This window comes from Hirundo rustica, chromosome 2, assembly GCF_015227805.2.
Source record: "Hirundo rustica isolate bHirRus1 chromosome 2, bHirRus1.pri.v3, whole genome shotgun sequence".
In the NCBI taxonomy this organism is placed as follows: Eukaryota; Metazoa; Chordata; class Aves; order Passeriformes; family Hirundinidae; genus Hirundo; species Hirundo rustica.
Window position 1 is genome coordinate 25430520 of NC_053451.1, and position 20773 is coordinate 25451292.

General features: G+C 45.4%; 1 protein-coding gene across 2 annotated transcripts in view; it reads right to left on the reverse strand.

Moving 5' to 3' along the window:
- The window catches only part of IGSF11 (immunoglobulin superfamily member 11), a 104544-nt gene that overhangs the window by 18132 nt on the left and 65639 nt on the right, over positions 1–20773 (reverse strand). The window lies entirely within an intron of this gene.

Sequence of the window (20773 nt, forward strand, 5' to 3'; positions counted from 1 at the left end):
ATTATTAAAAACAAGTCAACAGAAACAAACAAAAAAAGGAGGCTCTTTTTCATTTAAATTGGAAAGAAAGGAAAACCCAAATTTGTCTTTTGCTCTGGCAAATGTCAGGTCAGTAATTGAATGTTTCAGATTATGAGTTGAGCTGTCTAGAAGAGGTTGTAAAAGGACAATTTTCCACTGGGAAAAGAAGAGTTTTCATTAAAATCAAAATAGGTTGTAAGACTATCAACTTTGATGACATTTTCAGTGAGTGAAGACAAAATGAATTGCTTTAACTTCCCCATTTAATTATGGTAATATTGGCACACTTCAGTTCAATAAGGTAAGAACACTTTATTTCAATCCATTTAAACTTTTGCCATATATTTAGATATTACATAAATTCTGGCTTTGCATAATTTTATGCAGTTCCAGAGCAGTGAATACACACGAGCATACTTCATATGCTCTGGCTTTTCAACATCAGGGGAATAGTCTCTTTTCCCAGAGGAAATTTACCCTGATTTTTGGTCCTTCCATTACAAGACCTGATCTCTCACTATGATGTAAAATGAAAGAGAGAGGGTACATTAGAACTTCCCTGGAATAAATGTGCAGTTTGTTACCTGCTTTAGCTACAAACAACTCCATCACAATCTTCCCATGGGAACACCCAGAGTCCTGGAGCTGTATGTGTTTCCATGTGAAATTTGGCCCCTAATGGCCCACGGGGAGAGTGTCAGGCACAGAGACTTCCACACAAAAGCCACAGCAACACATCTATTTAAGCACTTTGCAGTCTTTCCCAGAAGGAGAGTCACTCCATGCTCCCTGCCCTCTGGAAGTGCAATCTTTCCAACCTGCCTACACCAAAACCCAAAGCTCTGGTGCAAGTGTTGCTGACTATAGATCAGCTCCCGACACTACAGTCATTTGGGCTAATCATTCCCACGTTGTATGTTGGAAGCAGGACCAGCAGATGAAGTGTACACAGCCAGATTAATACAAATCTGCTGTCCATCTGCTATGTGTCCTTTTGGCATGTGCCAGCACAGGGTGCAAAGAGAAACACATCCCAGAGCTGAGAGGCTCTCCCTGCTCATCGTGTACCCAGAGCTGGAGCATCTGCAGCTCAAAGCAGCCAAGCCAAGATCGCAGCCTGATTTTTCCCAAATGCTATGCACTTTCCCCTCTAGCCAGTGCCAGCCCTCCGGCACTCTAGCTGTGTACACAGCATCACACTGAAAAGCCCAAATGCAGAAAGTTGCTCTGGTAGCTCCAAAATACACCAGGAAGGAATGCAGAGTCTCCATTTTGCAGTGAGGAAACCCAAGATGGAGCGAGGATATAACTCACCCAAACACCATGCAGCAGGTCAATGGCAAGACAGGAACAGGACTTGGGAACCTGATTCATGGGCCTTGCTCTGCCTATTAATCACCCTCTCCACCACTGTACCAAGCATTAGTATTGATTTCAAATTAACACACACACACATCTTATCCAGGAGAAAAAAGAGTAACCAAGAAGGTTCCCTATGTTCAGCTCCATTGGAGGCCAACGTGATCCTAAGAGCAAACATTTTCTGCAAGCAGCCCTGGCCCAAAGCATTCCAGGCTGGGAGGCACAAAGCAGGCATCCTCAAGGAACTATCAAAAGCTCATAAAATGTTCAAAGCCTCTTCAGCAGCTTTTCAAAAAACACAGAGTACAGTCATAACATGCCTGAGATGCAGAAAGGAGACTGCAAATGCAGATGCTGCTGTTACTGTACCTGACAATGCACTTCCCTCCTTACCACCGCATTTTCTGATGCCAAGATCTGAGAGCTAACCCCGGATGACCAAGCCTCACAGTGCCATCTGATTTTATGCTTGCCCTCTCCTCTTCCCTTTCCATGATGTCCTGAATTCCCTTTTACAACAGCAGCTAACTTTTGAAAACATACAACTGCTACAAGCTTCCCTTGTCTTTTAGAGTAAAAGTCTCAGGAAAACATTTTGCAAATTTTTCCTCTCTAACAGATGCAAGAAGTTGCTTATGTCCAAGCAGCAAAGTACACAACTGCTCTGAACTAACATTTTTTTCTGCACAGCTGGCTCAATTTTTCACACAGATGTTTCTCCTGCCAAGTCTAAGAGCACACAGAGCAGCATTAATATGAAAGAGCCCGATTGGACACTGGTTTAACAACAAGTTAAAAATTCCCCAAACACAGCCTGTGTGTTGGGTTTTCCCTTTCCTTTGTTTTTGGGTAGGTTTTTTTTCTGTTGTTTTTTTGTTTGCTGTTTGTTGGTTTTTGTTTGTTTGTTTGGGTTTTTTTCTGTTGGTTTGAGGTTTTTTGCTTTTTTAAAATTTTTTTACTATTATTATTATTATTTTAATGCATCTAGCAGGAAGAAAAAGGAGAAGAAGAAAAAAAAAAAAAAAAAAAAAAGGTAAAATAGAACAAAACCATAAGAAGCCACTGAAGAAAGTCTTAGCCTTTCAGGGGTAAATTCCCTTTCTGAAACTTGAAACATACATTAATCTTTAATGTTAAACCGTGGATTAAAAATTAATTCAAAAATCTCACAGTTTGGAACACTTACAAGTCTACTGCATTTTTAAAAGCTCAGATCAGTGCTACTCTGCATAAAGAAGTCTCCCCAAACTCTTTCTTTTCTCTTGAAGCCAAGATCAGGTACTCACTGCTCTCCCCGGGTATCCTTAAAACTCAGAGAAACCTACTTGTGGTTCCCACGAGCTGGGAAAGGCTGAGCCCTCAATTTTACTTACTTTTTTGTGCTCCTTTTTGTTTGCCCAGGGGGGGAACCAAAGGACCAGGCAGAGTTGTTGCACTTTCCACAAGTATTTTTGGAGCCACTGCTCTCTTACCAGCTGCTGCTTTACAGCTCTGCAGGAGGCTGAGCAGGAGGTTTCCATCTCTAGAAGTCTGTGCTGCCACATCGTTTAGTGTAAGGGGTAAAACTTTCTCTTTAAGCACCACTGTTTTTAACAGCTGCCTCAGCACAGTTACGCTAGCAGTTGCCATCACAAAACAGCCTCTCTCCCACGCTCTTTTCTGCACTCTCAGGCTCGTCTCTGTCCAAATCCTCCACCTGAGACCGTCCTCAGGAGGCTGCCTTCACCTGCAGCCAGCTGGGCGCACGCCAGATGAGCCACGGTGCCAGCCGAGGTGAGCGCTGCCCACACACCTCCTGGGTGAGGAAGCTGCACAGGCAGCCAGCACAACTCTTGGAGGGGACTGTCCCCCTCAGGGACGTGCTGATGCCTCTCTGACTCTCCAGATGCTGTCAGAGGAGAAGACATCTCAGCTGCAGTCAAGACTGCTCCCTGCTGTGTGATGGGTACTGTGTGAGAACGAATTGGCTGCGCCGCCCCACGTGTGGGCACCCCCAATATCAGCAGGCTCTGGGAGAAAATGAAGCAATCCGTTCCTAGCTTTAAGTCACTGCTTGTGTTCAGGGAGAAAAAGAAATGAAATTAAAAAAAAAAAATGCACAGAAGGGTTTAAACACCTACAAATCGCACTTATCTCTCCCTTGTTTATCGTAACTTTTCCTGCCATAGTTGCTAATGGAAATAATAATAATCACCATACTAGAGTCATGCTTTGGCTTCATTCCCAGATTCTCCTCTTGTTCACCAGGCATTCAAGTCATTGTATCACCAAAAGTTCACAGAGACCTGGTTTCACAGGAGAAGTGCCACCAAGAAAGGTTTTGACAGCTTCCCATGGAAGCTGAGAAAGCAGAAGAGTAAAGGAGGAGAGCCCTTGACTTGGGGACAGGGGAGTGACAAGCAGGAGGATAAAAATGTGGCAAATTTCCACTATATTTACCAACAGTGGAAAGCAAAGGAAACAATAATTGTGAATGAACAGATAATTCAGCACACAAATAGTCCTGCTCAGGATGACAATGTGTTCTCCCAGCAGGATCTGAGTACCCCTGAGGACCAGGGGAGGCAAGGAGCAAAATCCCCGGTGATGTGCCTATGCTTGTGCAGAGCCAGACATGAGTCTTCACTCTCTGGCTCGGTAGTTCATCTTCCAAATCACCTCTCCTTCCATAAATTCAGTCTTCTACTTTTAAACTCATGTGCCCATCAAGTCAGATTACAATTAAAACTCTGCAAGTATGGCAAAATATATTCATGAACATCTGTTTGAATAATAAACCTGAATTTGCTTCGGCAGTATTCATCCACCCTCCTTTCCTTGCCTTCTGCAAGGGCTCTCACCAGCTCTCTCCAGTTCAAAGATGACAATGTGAAGGGAGAAGCTGCTGCACACACTCACATAAATGTGAAAATGATTTTGCCCGGTGGTGGTGGGGTTTCCAACCTCTGGCGCACAGGTCTTTCAAGGGTTGGAGGCTGCTTCTCAGACTCCACAAAAAACAGCTGAGATAAATCAGCCTAAAGTCAGAAAGCTAAAACTTCCTTCATCAAAGTCCAGTCTGCCACTGAAAAGTGTGTATGTGGGTTTGAATCCTGGGCTCTGCAGTTTGTACCTGCTGGGAGAAGAGGGGCAGTCACTCATGCTGAGGCCATACCTGCTCCTGTGCCTGGTTGTTCCCAGAGGTGCAGGTAAGTATCCCTCTCACTCCTCATCCCTCTGCCTCCCACGCAGGCCTACCCGTGGAGCTGCTGGTGTAATAGCTCTCTCTCCCACACAGTTCTGGCAAAAAGATCCTGGTTAACGGGTAAGAGCAACTTCTTTTCTGCTGTAGGTCACACTGAGAGGATCAGGCTAAAGAACAAGAATGCAGGCAGCCACGCTGACAACCTGAACTGAGGGTAACCTCTGGCAGGGAAAGGGGAGTAGGGACAGCCTCTGACCTCTCCATCCACCTCAGCAGTTGTCCCAGCAGTACATCTGACTGCCTGACTCCTTTTGCCTGGCTGTGATCTGGGGCTGTGCCCCCTCACCCCACGAGTGCTTCGTGCTGCTTGGGCATGTGGTATTGAGGGAAACCAGGAGAAAAAACAGAGAGACCAATGGAAGGAGCAGAAACCATACCCTGAGGCCTGGATGCAGGTTGAAAGCAATAGATACTCAAAGCAATAGGTTGCAAGCTAGAATATGATCCTGGGGAAAACAATTGTTGAAGGGCAGAGAGGAATAAATGCAACAGTGTACAGTTGATGGCTACTTATGGAGGTAAATCAGCATGGCTTAAAACACACACCCCACAGAGATACGTGGAAAGGCTGCCCACCAGAGGGCTCTGCAAGAGCCCCATATCCCCAACAGATAATTTGCTTAACTCTAAGCAGTATGTGGAATGGCTAAAAAACAATACAGCAGGACAAGAGTAATCTCTGAGCAGGAGGAACCAAGAGTCTGAGAAAGACACTGGATAAATCCTAGAACCACAGAAGCTCAGGATTTGTCTTTTGATGCTGCCACAGGGATGCCCTGTTTGTTGGCAGTAAACACAGGCCACAGGAAAGGAATTCAGCTCTAAATGACAAGATGCTATTGTGGGAGGTTGTGCCGTACTGAGACTGGCACAAGTCTGTTGCCCATCCAGGGATGACTTCCATCAAAAGAACAGCTTTTTAGAACCGCTTGCCCAGCTCGCATTATAGCACAACCTACTGATATGTATTTCTGTGCCCAAGTCACAAAAAGGTCAAGTCTTTTCCAGGCTCTAGGAAGCAATACAACAATGGAGTAAAGCACTTCTGCTAGGCTGGAAGACAGCATTGCTCCAGACAGCACATACAGCAATAATCCATAACCACAGAGGACAGGTAAAGAAAATACAGCTACCTTTGGAAACGGGAAATCTATGAAATGAATCCAAGCTTCTGCTAGTCTTTTGGCAAGAACATCCCTGGCTCAATCAACATAATTACATGAGTTTGGTTCCTACATTTTCTTTTAATCAATCAAGAAGAATGGTGGTGCTGCCACCACATCCCCATTACATCTAAAATAAAACACCAGGCATGGAGGTGTGGGATGGGGGTTGGAGGGAGGGCAGTGTGCAAGCTCCCTGCCATGACAGTACCTCCCCAGCACACCGGAGCTGAAAAGGCCGTGCAGCACCAATTTGGTGTTTTGCATCCTCTGAGAAGTGAAAAACAGGAGGTGGCAGAGTGGTTTTCCCCCTGCTTTCTGGATGCTTGGGTTTCTGACAGATTTGTCCGTGAAGGGCTACCCAAAAGCTCCATGGAACTTGGAGTGTCAAACGTGAACATTCAGCACTTAATTTGTGGTGCAAATCCTGTCAAGCTCGATTGCGTCTCTTTGCCCCTCCAAGGCATCCCAGGCTCTCTCCACTTCTGCAGGGCGATGAGGCTTTAAGGAATGACCAACTGTTAAAGCAAGCCTGCAAACCGGCAGGATGCACAGCGTATGCTCCAGAGCCAGGCATGCCCTCTCCTCCCGTCCGCCAGCTCCGTGTACGCACGCGGAGTGGTCAGCTGGGAATACACCCCAGGGGGCCTAATTAATGAACATATTTGAAAGCTCCAGGCATCACCACGCTGGAAGAAATGAGTGATAACATCAGCATCTGAGCACAAGCTGTTTGGATTGAGCGAGGAGGGGGATGGGGCTGGAGGCGCTGCCTGGGAAGCATCCCAAAAGCACAGGACCCTCTGCAGGGCTCTGCCGTACCAAGCACAAAGGTACCAGAGGGAAAGGAGCCTTCTAATAATGGGAGACCAGGCAGGATTAAGTAGCAACTCAAAAAGCACAGCAGATGCTTCTTTCTGCTCCCTGTGAAAAGAGAAAGTGATAATCGTGGAAAAAGGAGGGTAGGAAATGAGATAGAGATAGGGAGATACATCAAAGGGACAGAAAAGAAACAGAAGAAAAATAGATAGAAAAATGGTAAAAGATAAATGTAGTATGCTTTTAATTTGCATGATAAAAATAGTTCTCTTTTCCCCACCAATCATCTTTATTAGCAACAAAATTTGCAGCGAGATCTCTGACTAGCTATCTAGCTGTGACAACAGCAAAGCTTCGTAACAAACTGCTCCATGGAGGCTGTGAAAACCCCATCTCAGGCAGTTTTAAATGCAGGGCATGGGGCTGACTGAGACTTAGCCTGCTACTTTGCTAAGCAGCACACAGACCAGAATCGTGGTACCTGAACTTCTGGCCCACAATCCACTCTTATTTTTGGAGAGTGGCTGAATGAAATCACTGAGTTTCTACTATTTATTATAGTGTACCTACATAGTGTTCACCTGTGTCCCAGACTACAGTCCACATATCATTGACCTAAAAAGATGCCCAAGATCTCAAGCTTCTGCATGCTTCAACTGTAGGGACAGTCTCCAGGAGATGTGAAGGAGGTCACGGAAAAAAAACCAAAACAATAAGATGTGTAGGAAGCCCACTTTTGCCAGGGACCTACAGCTCGTTCAGCAATAGTGTGTGTGTTGTATGTAGCCATGCTGGAAGGCACAACCACCCCAGTGCTTCCAAAATCCCTTTTCAGCCCAGCAACACACATCCACACCAAGACACAGCACTGAGCCTGAGAAGGAGCACATCAGGCTGTGAACTCTGTCAAGTCAGGTCTTGGCTACGAGCAAGGAAGTCAATGGCAACATCCTGGGCAGGGGAAGGGACTGGTAGGAGGCAGCTCTTCTCTCACACCTCCTTCATGGCACTCCAGGGACAAGGTACATGGAAAAAGATCCTTCATTGAAGGGCTTCTTTCTCAGAATATCTGCTGCAACCCAAATTCCAACCAGTAGCCCAATCATGGGTCCTGAGGCAAGACGCAGCAAAGCCACTGCTATTAAGAGGATGGAGAAAGCAGTGGATGACACTGTTTTGTCAGACAGAAAAAGCATGGCTAAGAAAGCACCCGCCAAGAGAAAACAGGTACTAGCTCCCCACAACATTTTTGAGACACAGGGTAGCTCCAAAGCCACAAGTATCTGTCCTCAGCAGACACAGCATGTGTCTGTACTAGGTTTAATCCAAGTAGCATGTTAAAAACGGCAAGAATGCCATGCTGGAAAGGACATTGTGTACTTTGCTGATGGCAGCTCACAGCAAGATTTGTGCCTCCACCACAGCGCCTCTGACTCTCACTCATGCTGAACAAAACAGAAGCAGCAATGTTATCACGCCCTCCTTTGCCCAGACAGACAAAATCCCTACACGCACAGGTTCAGTGCTCTAATCTCAACCAGTAGGTATCAAAGCCCCAGCTCCCAACCAGGAGCAATAGAGCACCTCATGTGTGTTGGGCTGGTGTCCAAGATACACATCTTTGACAGGTTTATTGCATCCTTATCTCCCTCTTGCTGGCAGGAAGCAGGGCACAGGTATTTGTGACCACGTTAATTCAGTATTTCTCCCTTACTGGCCGGTTTGGACACAGCCTTCAGGGAAGTCTTATTACCACTTTTTGGTTATAAGTCCAACGCTGAAGCCGAGATCTTTTGAAGCTGTTGTCCCAGAGCATGAAGGGTCCACACTATAGTCCAGGTCATGAGATCATCACTACAAATGCATTGGGCAAAAGAGGCCTGCAAAGGACCTGCAGGACACAGCCAGCAGACACCACCACCCACCCTGGCAGCCACACTTAGCTGGCAGGGGGGTCCCATTGGCTGGGGAAATACAGGAGGCAGGCCAAGCAGAGATGGGGTGCACCAACCTTAATGGGGTTCACATGTCCTCAGATAGCTGAGTGCACCTCCTCATGTGTTCATATAAACAGCACTGTTTCCTTTGGATCTTCCTCTAAAACTCGCTGAAGAGAACCAGGGTTGAGTTCTCACCTTTTCTTCAGTGCAGTGTTCTAGCACGAAGGAACTGAGAAGGGGAACTGGCAAAAGGGCACAAATTCCTGTTGAACAGATAATGCACTGAGATCTCTGTGGCCAAAACATTCTGTTCCTATTTGGGGCAAGTACTGCTGCACCCTTAGGAAGCAGCCTTGTGTTGTCCTCATGCCTCCTTCTCTCTCAAAAAAACAACCCCAATTCTCCTGTAAAAGCATATACCAACTCAATTTCTTTCTAAGACAGCCTTTACTTCACCCATGAAAACATAAAAAGAAGCTGAGCCCTGATAACCACTGCATCCTTCCCTTTATCCTCATCCTTTCCCATAGTACAATTTGAAGAGTAATGACCTGAACCAACCCCATCTTAAGACAATGGGTGTCTGTGTACTGGCTTCAGTGGAATGTGGATTAACATGGGATTGCAAAATCTCCAAAATTAATGCAACTGTAATGCTGTTAAAATAATGGCTCAGAGGTCAGGAAATCCCTGAATTGAAATGTTTTCCTTGAAATTAAGCAAGCTACACCACATATCCTGCATTGCCTATGATTATACCTTCATACAGAGAATGAAATAGAGTACTGCACATCTGAGAACAAAACCCAGAAATATAGAAGTCCATGCGTGCAAAACAAATACTAAGAGTAGATAGCAGTTGCTATCTTCTTTCTTTATCTCCCAGTTGGTACTGATAGTTTGTTCATTGCAATGCCTTTTTTTCTTGTGCTTTTCTTGAAAAATTCATAAAACAAGAGGGTTAGAAGAAAAGAGTGCATGTAGAACAAAAACTCCTCTGACAACAGTAATTCTACAACAAAAAAGCTCAGAGAGCAACAAATTTGGCCTCAGCCTTGGCTTCATGTAGTCATGGAATGCCACCTTTGAGCCTCTTTTCCAATACACCAGAGGCCAGGCAAAAAAGCAACAAGATGTTGAGCAATGTGCCACTAACAGCAACAACTTCTTTCAGAGCTCCTCTCCCTGTACAGGTAATGTTCTTGTGTGTTATTATCATCCCAATTGTCCAAAGAGATATTGATCTGCCTGGGTCCAGCTTAAATCACAACACCCCCTAAATTATGACTGCTGACAGTTATGGATGCCTATCTTTGGACAAGAGATGACAGTCAGAGGCTGAATACCTGCAGTTTCTGCTGAAGGAAGGCAGTAGGGGTTGGAGTAGTCCTTTCTCCAGCCACTGTCCTAATGCCATGATAATGTCATATGGATGGAATCGAAGGGAAAAGCAGACAGACACAATTTCCACTAGTTGTTCGTCTTTTGAAACCTGACTGTTTTCCCCAGAACTTCCCAGGGAAATCCTGGCTACATTTATTTTGGCTGGGTTACAAGGCTATTTTTAGGGAAATAAATAAACAGCTGAATACCCATTTTTAATTTTCATTTAGGTCTTGGATTTATATTTTATATGTTAATTTTGCTTTAATCTCCATGTCCTTCATTACTCCCTGGCATTCACAGCAGGGGAGATGAGAGCTGCAGGGAGGAGGGTGAGGACTAGGATTCAGTGGGAGCAGTGATGAGGAAGGTACTGAAAGGGGGAAGAGAGTGAGGGGAAAGAGTATTGTTGACAGCATCTGATCCTCCGATTAATGTATTTCTAAGCAGATTAACCAAATCCCAACTGCTCTGTGCCAGGTCTCTTCTCTAAGCTTCTCTCTCCCCCATATAAACAAAAAGACATTTCCTCTGAGAAAACAACCAACATACTGACCAGAAGTCTAGCAGTCTCCCCACCCTCATGTAGCCCAACACTGTGGGGCACAGAAGAAGGGGAGAATGTATAGGTCCATGGGAAAAGTATAGGTCTGTGGGGGTAAACTCTGCTTTTAAGCAGGTTTTGTGTTTTTTCTTTTTTTTTTTTTTTTTTCACCTCCCCAGGTGATTCCTGGCTTGTCCATCTCCAGGAAGGGTGTGAAGGATGCCATGATTTGGGAAGATGAAGACAGAATGGCTTCTGATCTCCAAGTCAAACGAGAACTCATAACCTCTTTATATTCTGCCTGTGCATAGCTGCTCTCCATGGCATCCACAAAGGGAGAAAGTGAAAGAGAAAGGTGGGTCAGAACACCGCAAAATGATGTGGTGGAAACCACTAAATACAATCCTCTTCTTCCTGCCCTGCCCCACGAAAAGCTTCATTCTGACTCCCTAAAAGAAAGAAACACTTCAATTTCTACCCAGTTTTTTTGAGCATTTCACAGTCAGGAGTTGGCCAAAGCCCTGTAACCCAGTATCACTGTCCCTGTTTTACAAGACTGGGAAACTGAACATAGGCAGAGACTCTTCTGAGGTCCTAAGGTGGGTCAGTGGTACAGCCCCATTCTCAGGAGCTGAGTTACAGGCATTTTTACAGATCATAACATCAGCCTTGGCTGAATAGGTCTTCTCTAATGAGCCTCTAAATTTAGCCTCCAGATTTATTTGTTCCCAGATCTCGTGCAGAAACTCCTTCACCAGACATTGTCCTGCCTTGCTGCCCAAGGCAGGTTTGCCATCTCTGGTAGCAGCAGACACAGAGGTCACGGGACATTTCTGCCTGCCCAGCATGCTGATGGAGCTCAGACACCACCATGCCTATTTTCAGGCATGACACCATTGCCAATCTGTCTTGAAGTGGAGCTTGGAAGGACGGAAAGACCTCCTGCCTCTTCTCCCCTTTTAAAACCACTCAGTGCTTCAGCCAAGGTTTCTTCTTAGCTCCCTCCCTTCTCCTGAGCAGCAAGTGGCCAAAACACTCACAGACTTCCACCACCCACTTTGGACTGGAAGGACTCCCTTAAAAAGGAAGCTTTTTCTATAGAACAGTGCATGAAACCACACAGAAAGCAGAGGAATTCCCATTTTCTCAGCTTCCTGTCTTACCCTGCTCAAGCCATGGTGAGCACTTTTAAATTTTAGCAAAGATATTCTTAAACCAAAATGCTGCCTTTGCTACGCAGTGACAGCAACATAAATTGACCCCAAGAAAGATCCACAACACACAACTTTTAAATGAAACATTTCAGATCTTACTGTAATGTACAGCATGGTGTTTTCCTATCGATGCCTTTTCATTAAGAAAATCACCAGTAATTCCTGCGCTGCAAATGGAAGCAGGGGTTGTGACTAAACAAGAATATACAGTGCCAGTTAAGGATGCAGGGAAGAGATAAGGGCAAGGGGGGGGAAAAAAAAAAGCAAATGAATTTATGTTGCCTAAGGCATTGAGGAGAATAAGAAGGGATTTACAAATTCATCAAGATGAGAATCAGCACCAGAAAGAAGGTGGGTTCATTAATAAGTGAGGATGAGGAAGAAATGAATAGTTCAGAAATGGCTGAACAGCTTTTTTTAAATCTGTCTCTAGCCATAAGAATAAAGAGAGGAATTTTGAACTAGAAAAGAGAGGGGGGAAGAAGCAAGTGTATAAAAGCAGAAACAAAAAGAACTTGAAGAATTATATGTCCGCAAATGAAATAAAGCAAGCAACATCCTAGAACTTAATCTAGAAAAGACAGAGACATTTTTTAAAAGCATTTTTCGCATCAACAGGACAAATACAGGGCTGAATGTTAGGCAATCTATACATATAAGCACTTGCATAAATGTATGCAGGATCAGGAGCCCAATTTGTTATGGTGAGGCATTGACAAACGTATTATCCTGGTGACAAATAATCTGACAATTTACATTGAGCTAGGGAGGTTCCACAAAACCAGCCAAAAAGCAAACATAATAAAGATTTTCAATATGGAATAGAGCCTGCAATATTTAATTCTAAGTCAATGTTTAGCCTTAGTGAAATAATGAAACAAATATATAGGGTCATTAGAATCTAAAGAATAAAATCACATGAAATACACAAGTTAAAACCCTTTGCTTCTTAATACATGTACACAATTAGCACACAGAGAAAAGGCAGTGAAGAGAATTTGAAGTTTCAGGAATTTGAAGGATTTGACACAGCCCCACTGAAACCAAAAGCGCATGCATCAAAAAACTGGCCAGTGGTACCAAAAGAAAATATGCTTTGTTGGACTGGGAAATGACAAATGACATGCCAAGGGGTTTTCATCCATGGTGGCCTTATTAAACCAGTGTCACAGGAAAACAACACTAACTGTCCATGAAATTTGCAGCTGCCACCCTACAGAGAAATTGCAAATATAATGGAAGACAAAGAAAGAGGGTGTCGATGAACACATAGCTCCTTGAAATTGAACATGTGAGGGCAATGGTCTGAAAGTTAAAGCAGAGAGTAGCGTGAGTGGGACAGAGGATGATTGCATCTGGACTTATCAAAGCCACAAACTGAACCCATCAGTACAGAAAAAAAAAGAAAACAGTTAATGTCTCTGGAGAGCAGCAATCTAAAAGATGGATATGCAGCAGAAGGGAGAAAGCACAGAAACTGCTTCATTCCCTGAAACTTGAGGTTACAGAAAAGCAAATAAAAAAAAAATCTTGATATGCTACATTAGCAAATCAAGCTCTCACAATTTTGAGTGGGAAACAGAGGTGCATCTCAACACAGCAAAGGGAAGAAGGGAGGGGGGAGTGTCCACACCACTTCAACAAAACCAGTCCAAGGATTTAATTTGGTAAATTCCATCATTTTTTTCCTCATCACCAATAGATGAACATCAAACTAGAAAAAATCAGAGATGATTGATAAACAAACACAAAAGAATATACACAGAAGACTAAGGAGGGCCAAATGCGTACAGTTTATCAAGGAACAACCCTAAGATAGTAAACTGTAAGATACACTTGATGCATGTGAACACTGCCAAGTGAGAGGAGGTAATAACTAGGAGTTATGAGATTAAACCAGGAAGAAAAAAATAGACTATATAGCAGGAAATAGGGTGGCCTTGTTCTGCTTCTGAATCAGTTCAAATCAGAAATAACAAAAAGAAGGAGCACAGAAAACAGGTACTACTGCATCCGGAGAGAGCGTTTTGGAGATCCTTGCCCTGTTTCCCAGTCTTTGCACTGTCTGAGATGCCAGCTCCCAAGCTACAGCAGCGCCCTCGGTTGCATCGATTTGTTCCTTCCTTCTAGGAAAAGCAGACACTTCACCCACTGCACAAGCACTGGGCAAAATTCAACCCACTGCAGAGGCAAAACAGCTTTGCTGGGTGTTTGAGCAGCTCTGGCTAATCTAATGCCCATTAGCAAGATGCATGGTTACATAAAAGAGATAGTAAGGCTCTAATTCCACTATTCATTACCATTTCGAATACAGTGACCTACAGATACATAGTAAGACCTCCTGCCCATAGGGAGTTCATGTTTCCAGATGCCTGCTGACCATAGGAAGGGCTGGGAGAGGGTCACAGTTCCTGCATTTCTCTAAGCACTAACATGATGCATAAACAGACCTGACCTCTTCCCCTGGACAATGACAAAAATAAACGTTTTCATCTCTCATAGAATTTTAAGTCAACTCAAACTGCAGGTAAACCCACAGAGCACTTAATGCATGAGAAACATCCTTGGGGTCATACGTATTTCCAAAAAGCCAAATCCAACCCCCGTGTCAGATGTTCCTTAAGAGCCAATGAAGGAGAAAACAAGAGCAATAGTGCTCAGCAGCCCCGAGGGCCTTCAGCGGAGCTGCTGTGAAAGGTCTGCACTGCTGCAGGCACAGGGAAGGACAGAGCACACCGGAGAGAAGCGTGCAGCTTGGTGGCAGCTTCTGACAAATTTGGCCACCCATTATGCCCACTGCTACAGAATGGAGTGCTTTGGGAAGTCTTTGCCCACTTACTGGAACAAATGGGCATTGCCTGCCTGACAAGAGTCTTCTGGAGGTTAATACACTCAACGTCCTTATTAAATTGATTCCTCATTCTCTGATGGCTAAATCCTGGCTTGCCCTGGCTTCATATGCCTTGCAGTATCAAGCAGATGGGATGCACATATGTATTCGCCACCATGTATTTTGGGCAGGGCCAGATGCAGCACAGCATTGAGTGTTCCCAGGTCACCTGGTGGGAACAACATTCAGTTGCATCCCGTGGTCCCAGGGAAGCAAGCACAGCTCTTGTGGAGGCTAGGAGTGAAGACCTGCCTTCCTCTCAGTGCCTGGCAGAAGCACTTGAGGAACTGCAATGCTTTCATCCAGCAGGCAGAAAAACTTCTATACGGCTCACTTGCCCCACCCAGAGGCATTTTGCTCTGCATCCTGCGAATGCTGAAGTTATGCAGCCTCCAAATTCCACAGGAGACGGGGCAGACAGCAGCTGTATCGCTGAATTAAACCCAAGCAACAGCAACGGTGGAACTGAGGGACTCCTACAGATCATGACAATTACCAAGTTCAGGCCCTCTGGAGCCTTCCTTCAGTCTCTCAGAGTTGTGGAATTGATCTGGAAACCACTTTATTAATGTTCTTTCTTTCCCCCCCTTCTCCCCCAGCAGCATCATCATTTATTAATTTATGATTAAATGAAATATTGATTCTCACTGCACCTGCAGTATTCTGCATTGTCCTTCTTCCCCAGAGACAGCTTTGACTGATATGAGAATGGCAGGATGTCAGAGAGATGAAAAAAGGGAGAGAAGAAATTCAGTGTGTGGGGGACCTCAGACAAGCGTGTTCCCCACTAAAGTGCCGAGCTGCGGATGATGGGCACAATGCACCAGGGCACAGCAATGATGCCACCTTCTCAGACAGCAGTGAAAAAACCCAGAAAGCTCAAAGCCAAATTGCTTCTGATAAGGAGGGAATGAGTAGCAGAGCTATTCATAGGCATTCAGCATGTGGGGAGGTATTAAAAAAAAAAAAAGTCTGAACCAAAGCAGAAGCTTTTGTTTTTATTCAGAAAAAGTCAAGCTGCAGTTCTTTGAATACATCATTGAAAAAACCTTCCAGGCTTTTGGCTTTTGCCTTGCAATTACAATCAACAGATGGTGATTATTTCACAGGCTGGGGCATCTGGTCAGCTCCCAGCCAAACATTAATAAAAGACCTTTGCATGATTGTATCAGGCATTCTGGTCCAGAAACAAAACCAAGGTTGGGAGTTAAAGAAAAAAAAGTGAAAGAGAAGAGTTAAGTTCCCTGATTTTGGAGGTGTCTTCTTTCCAGGAAAAAAGATGGAGGTGGACAGGAGAGAAACAAATACAGTATCTTAATAGAAATATGCCCCTTGCACAGATGATCGGAGTCCAGCGCTCCTGAAACCAATGTTTCTGAGCCAAAATCTCTCAGTCATAAATTAAACCTCAGTCTTGACCCTTTAACTGGATTTTGCAGGCCAGATAAACTTTCACCCTCTTTTATAGCACATTTTACCCAAACATTGCAATGCCGTTCCCCCTAAAAATCCAGGCAAGTTTTACTGCATCTTAGAACGTCAGGAATACATCAGGTACTGCCTCGGCTTTTCATCAGGGAAAAAGGACAACCAAGCTACCACAGGAAACTGTCCTCTCCCGACACGTCTCTCCTGGTGCCAAAAGAGCTGCAGTATTATCCTTGAACTAACCATACAGAAAACACACCTCTAATTTTTGTCCTTCCTGCGGCCCTCGCATCTACATGAACTGGTGCTGGCCCTAACACCAAGCAGTGCATGCTGGCTCTGTGTGCTCTGTACCCACTGCACACTGAGGGGCTGAACCCCTCAATTGCAGCAGACAAAATACCCCCTTAGGTGGGAGGCACGAGGCTGTTTCGGTGACATGAATTCCAGGAGGACAGAGGTTTTGGCCATGAATGTGTGCAAACACCCCCAGAAATGACCACATCTGCTGTTTCTGCACTCCGATTTGTTGGTCTCTGTTAGCCCATGCCTCTGTTTCACCCCAAGCCTATGTGAAAGGATGACAAGTTTTATCTTTGAGCAGTGCAGGCACTACAAACCTCAGGCAGGTAGAGGAAGATATTACCTGCATCTCACTCCGCACCTTGACAGACTCCCTCAGTGCTTTCCTACATATGAAAGCATCTTTTTGCCACCTCCCCGCTGTCCCCTTTGCTCTTGGTGGCTCTGCAGGCCAGCCTCACCGGATCTGCAGAGAAGCTTCAGAGCCCTCATCGTTATTTTGTACAGCGGGGTGACGGCTGAGTCCGAAAGGCACGCAGCCAGAGCACAATTTTGTTAGGAAAACAAGGCAAGCACTTTCTGTTGCTGCCTTACACATACCCCTGGGTTACTCAGCCATCATCTGCTAAATTAAGGCCAGCACGGCTGGCCTTAAGAGCCCATCCTGTACCAAAATCACGGCCAGTCACGACTTCGTAGCCATCGCCGCAGGGCACACGTGGCTGCCTTGAACTCCCCGGCAGCTTGCGCAGAGCCCTCGCCCGTCGCTCGTGAACGCGCGAGCCCCGCTCCTACGGCAGCGCAAGGAGGGAGATGGGGATCTCCTCCAGGAGCCCGGCCTGCATTACGGCACACCGCTGGACGGTTTCTGACCTCCTCCCAGGGAGAGCCCACGGAACCTGGCCATTTCATTACACGCTCGGCAGGACTGCAGGCAAGAGTGGAATTGGATGTCTGCTCTCTAGCTGAGGAGGAATGAGAGGGACATATTCCAGCCAAATTTATACAGCGGCATCAAAAGGCAATGGCAAAACAGGCCCACAGTGGAGCAGGCGGCATGGACAGGTAATAGAGGAGTGAAATCTCTGCTGAGAACGTACAAACATCATGGGATGGGGAAGGAAATTGCATTACACTCTATATGTGCAGGGAACAAGCCTGACTCCACAAGAGCAGCGTGCTACCCCACCACCTCCTATGAAATTGGTGGACTACATGGCTGTGCCTGGGGCTTCTCAAGATAAAAATGTTCATTTCCTTACAGAGCAAGGTTTTGATCTTCACGACCTTACCGGGCCTGTGTGCGTTTACCCATTTTAATTTCAGATTAGCATCTCTCATTTTCAGTACCTAGGGGATTACTGTTTTCGCCTGTGCAGCAAGCACAGTTCATAAAAGTATCGGTTACCCTCCCCCTTGTTCAGAAAATCAAGGCAGATCTGACCAGATGGCACATGCTCCTGCGCTCTGTGTCAGGCTGCATTAATTCAGGGGAAATGAACTCTCCTCCAAAACTATATTTATTTCAGACACCGCCATGCCCAGTTGTCGGGCTGTCCTCAGGAAAACCTAGAGCCAGCTATTTTCCACAAGCTTAGCAGGAAAAAAGCACAGCAAAGGCCTTGCTGGAAGTCTCAGATGCCAGGAAGGAGGAATACCCACAGGCTCCCAGGTAGCTGGAAGTATTTCAGTGGCACTTCCCCAGGGCTTTGAGGCAGTAGCTGCTTCTCTAATGCTCAAAGCATCATAAAGCAGAAGGTGCTCCCACATCTCATTGGACCAACCAGGTTATATCTTAAGGCAGTGCTAATGGAACAGCACAGCCTTTTTGGGACTGTTGTATTACACTGCCTTGCTAGGATCTGGAATGTGATCCCTCCAAGTGACAGAGGAAAGTGGAAGCTCTTCTGGTATGGTGCAGGGTGCACAACTTGAGTTGCTGTCTCGATCCACCTCTGTGAAAGGCCCACTCCTGCAGGGCATAAGCAAGGCATTTCACTTATTTATAGCTCTGCCTATGCTGCCCATTTCCTTCACCTTCTGCCAGAATAATTCTGCCCATTGCTGGAGACAATATAGTGTGAGTGCTGGAAAGAGTCTGATTGGGTAAGAAACGCCTCTGGTTCTCTCTGTAAAATGTTATTTACCTTCTTACACGGCACATATAACAACACCTAAGTGCTATACTATAATTAGTAAAATCATGCAGAGAAACTGTTCATGTGGATAATGATACTTTTCATCCTCCCATGTGGGTAGTTCAAGGTTGAATTAATTCATGTTTGCCCAGCTTTGCGAGATCTATGGAAGACAGGCTATTGTTATGCAAATAATTATTAATAATAACTGCTCCTGTGCCGCTCCCCATTAAATGTGCTCAATTTATAAGTCAAAGGGTGTTTTTCTTCTTGCCACAAGACTAACTGGGTTCCACAAACTGAAACATTGGTGTCAGTGTACTTGGAAACAGAGGATAACTCTGAAATTAGAGTGTTTTTCTCAGACTGAAGGCTCATCTTCAGATTCCTCCTTTCTGTCCTGTAAGCAATATCCATGACTCTGGAAGTCACCCGGAAGAGCAGTCACACTGCCTTCCCAAGGCATCACATCAGGCCCAGTGCAGAAGATCTCAACACAGAGGCAAGCCCATGCAGAGTGAAATTCGGACTACAAAATATCCTATAATATGCCTAGAGATGAATAATTATCTTTATTTCACAGAGTGAAGCACAAAGCAGTGAAGCAGCTCTTAGGGGTGTGGTGAGTACAAACGCACCATACATACAATGCTCAAATAAAACACTAAATAAGGACAGGTGTCTAACAAAGGCAATTTTTAAGAACACTGGGGGTTCAATACAACATGGGCACAAGGAGTTTAATATCAAAACCACCATTCTTTGGAGCAGATAGGCAAAACTGCTCCACAGTTGTTCCTATGGTCCCTGAGAGGTCTTGCATTCTGGGACAGAAGGCAGGACCACACAAAGTAAGTAGATAAGGGTAAGCTTCCCTAAATTTTCAGTGTATACCATGAGCCACACAATGGTCACACCAACACACCCACAGGACTGTTGCATAACCAGGTGCCCCTCAACTAATTCTTTCTTTTTTAATATCCTAAAGCCATGACAGCAGAAAAAGAGTAATTAGGCTGTTGCCATAGTCTTTTTGGAGCCCTGTGCAGGCACAGTCTGATGACTTATAAAAAAGAACAATTCTGTCCGCATGCCATGCAAGGCTCCTCGCAGCTAGGACACATCAGCTTCCCTGTGCTATTTCTACACAGGAAACAGCCTTCAGTGCAGCCCGTCTAACAAACCCCAAGCCCTCATGTACGCTTACTTTGGAGAGGGATTTATCAAACAAAAACAAGGAGAAGCAAGAATCAAGTTACACCCGTGGCTCCCAAGGCAGCAGTTTGTGTGCACGGGGCTCCTGGGCAGCGATGGAGGTTAATGAGGCTGCCCCAAGTGATCACCCTCCATCACCAACAAACATTTTCACAGGTTTCCCGCTGCACCAAAGTTAGCAGAGGTTTGAGAGGGATGTCTCCCACATCTTCAGCAGCTGCAGACACTGGAGAACCTGCAGTCAGAAGAACTTTGCTCAAAGAGCATTTGAGGACCACAAGAGACAGAAGCAATGCCTGCTCATCTCCCTGCAGTTCTGCAGATGCAATCCAGCTAACCATCAAATAAAATTGATTTGTGCCACATGAATGAGCAAGTATGAGGTGAAGGAACTCCTGGAACCGTGGTAGAAAGAAGGTTCTTCTCCATCTGCTATTCCACTTCCACAGTGGCTGTGATAAACAGATACTAATCATTTCCACAGACAGCCCAGTTCAGATGTGTGCCCTTCCCTGGGGCTCCTGGAAGAGCGCATGTTGTACACATGAGAAATGCAGCCAGCCCCACTGCTTGCATAGGCCTGCAGGTTTGCTCCATCAGCCATCAGTTCAAGGCACGAACCCTTGCAGTCCATCCACAAATACCAAAAATCTTCAAGAACCACACCAAGGTGTTGCAGTGTAGGGATGCTGGCATTGCTGCCATGAAGTGCTTGCCCTAAGTCCTGCAGAGCAGCATGTCTAGCATCTGATACATCAAGGATTCCCTAGTGATTTCCACAAGCTGATCAAAACATCTTAGAACAATTCTTTTCTGGACTGTAGCAAATTTCACCTAAGAAAACTCTTTGTCTTGTTTTCAGCTAAGGGTAAGTCAGATCTTTGGGTAAGGTCTCCAGCCACCAACACTCCTTGAACTCTGCCTGGCTTGGTGCAGTAACCACTTCTTTAGGGAACCTGTTCCAGTGCCCAACAACCCTCAGGGGGAAGAATCTTCTTCTAATATCCAGCCTAAACCCCCCCTGACACAACTTCAGGCCATTCCCTTGGGCCCTGTCACTGGTCACCACAGAGAGGAGATCAGTGCCTGCCCCTCCTCTTCCCCTCACG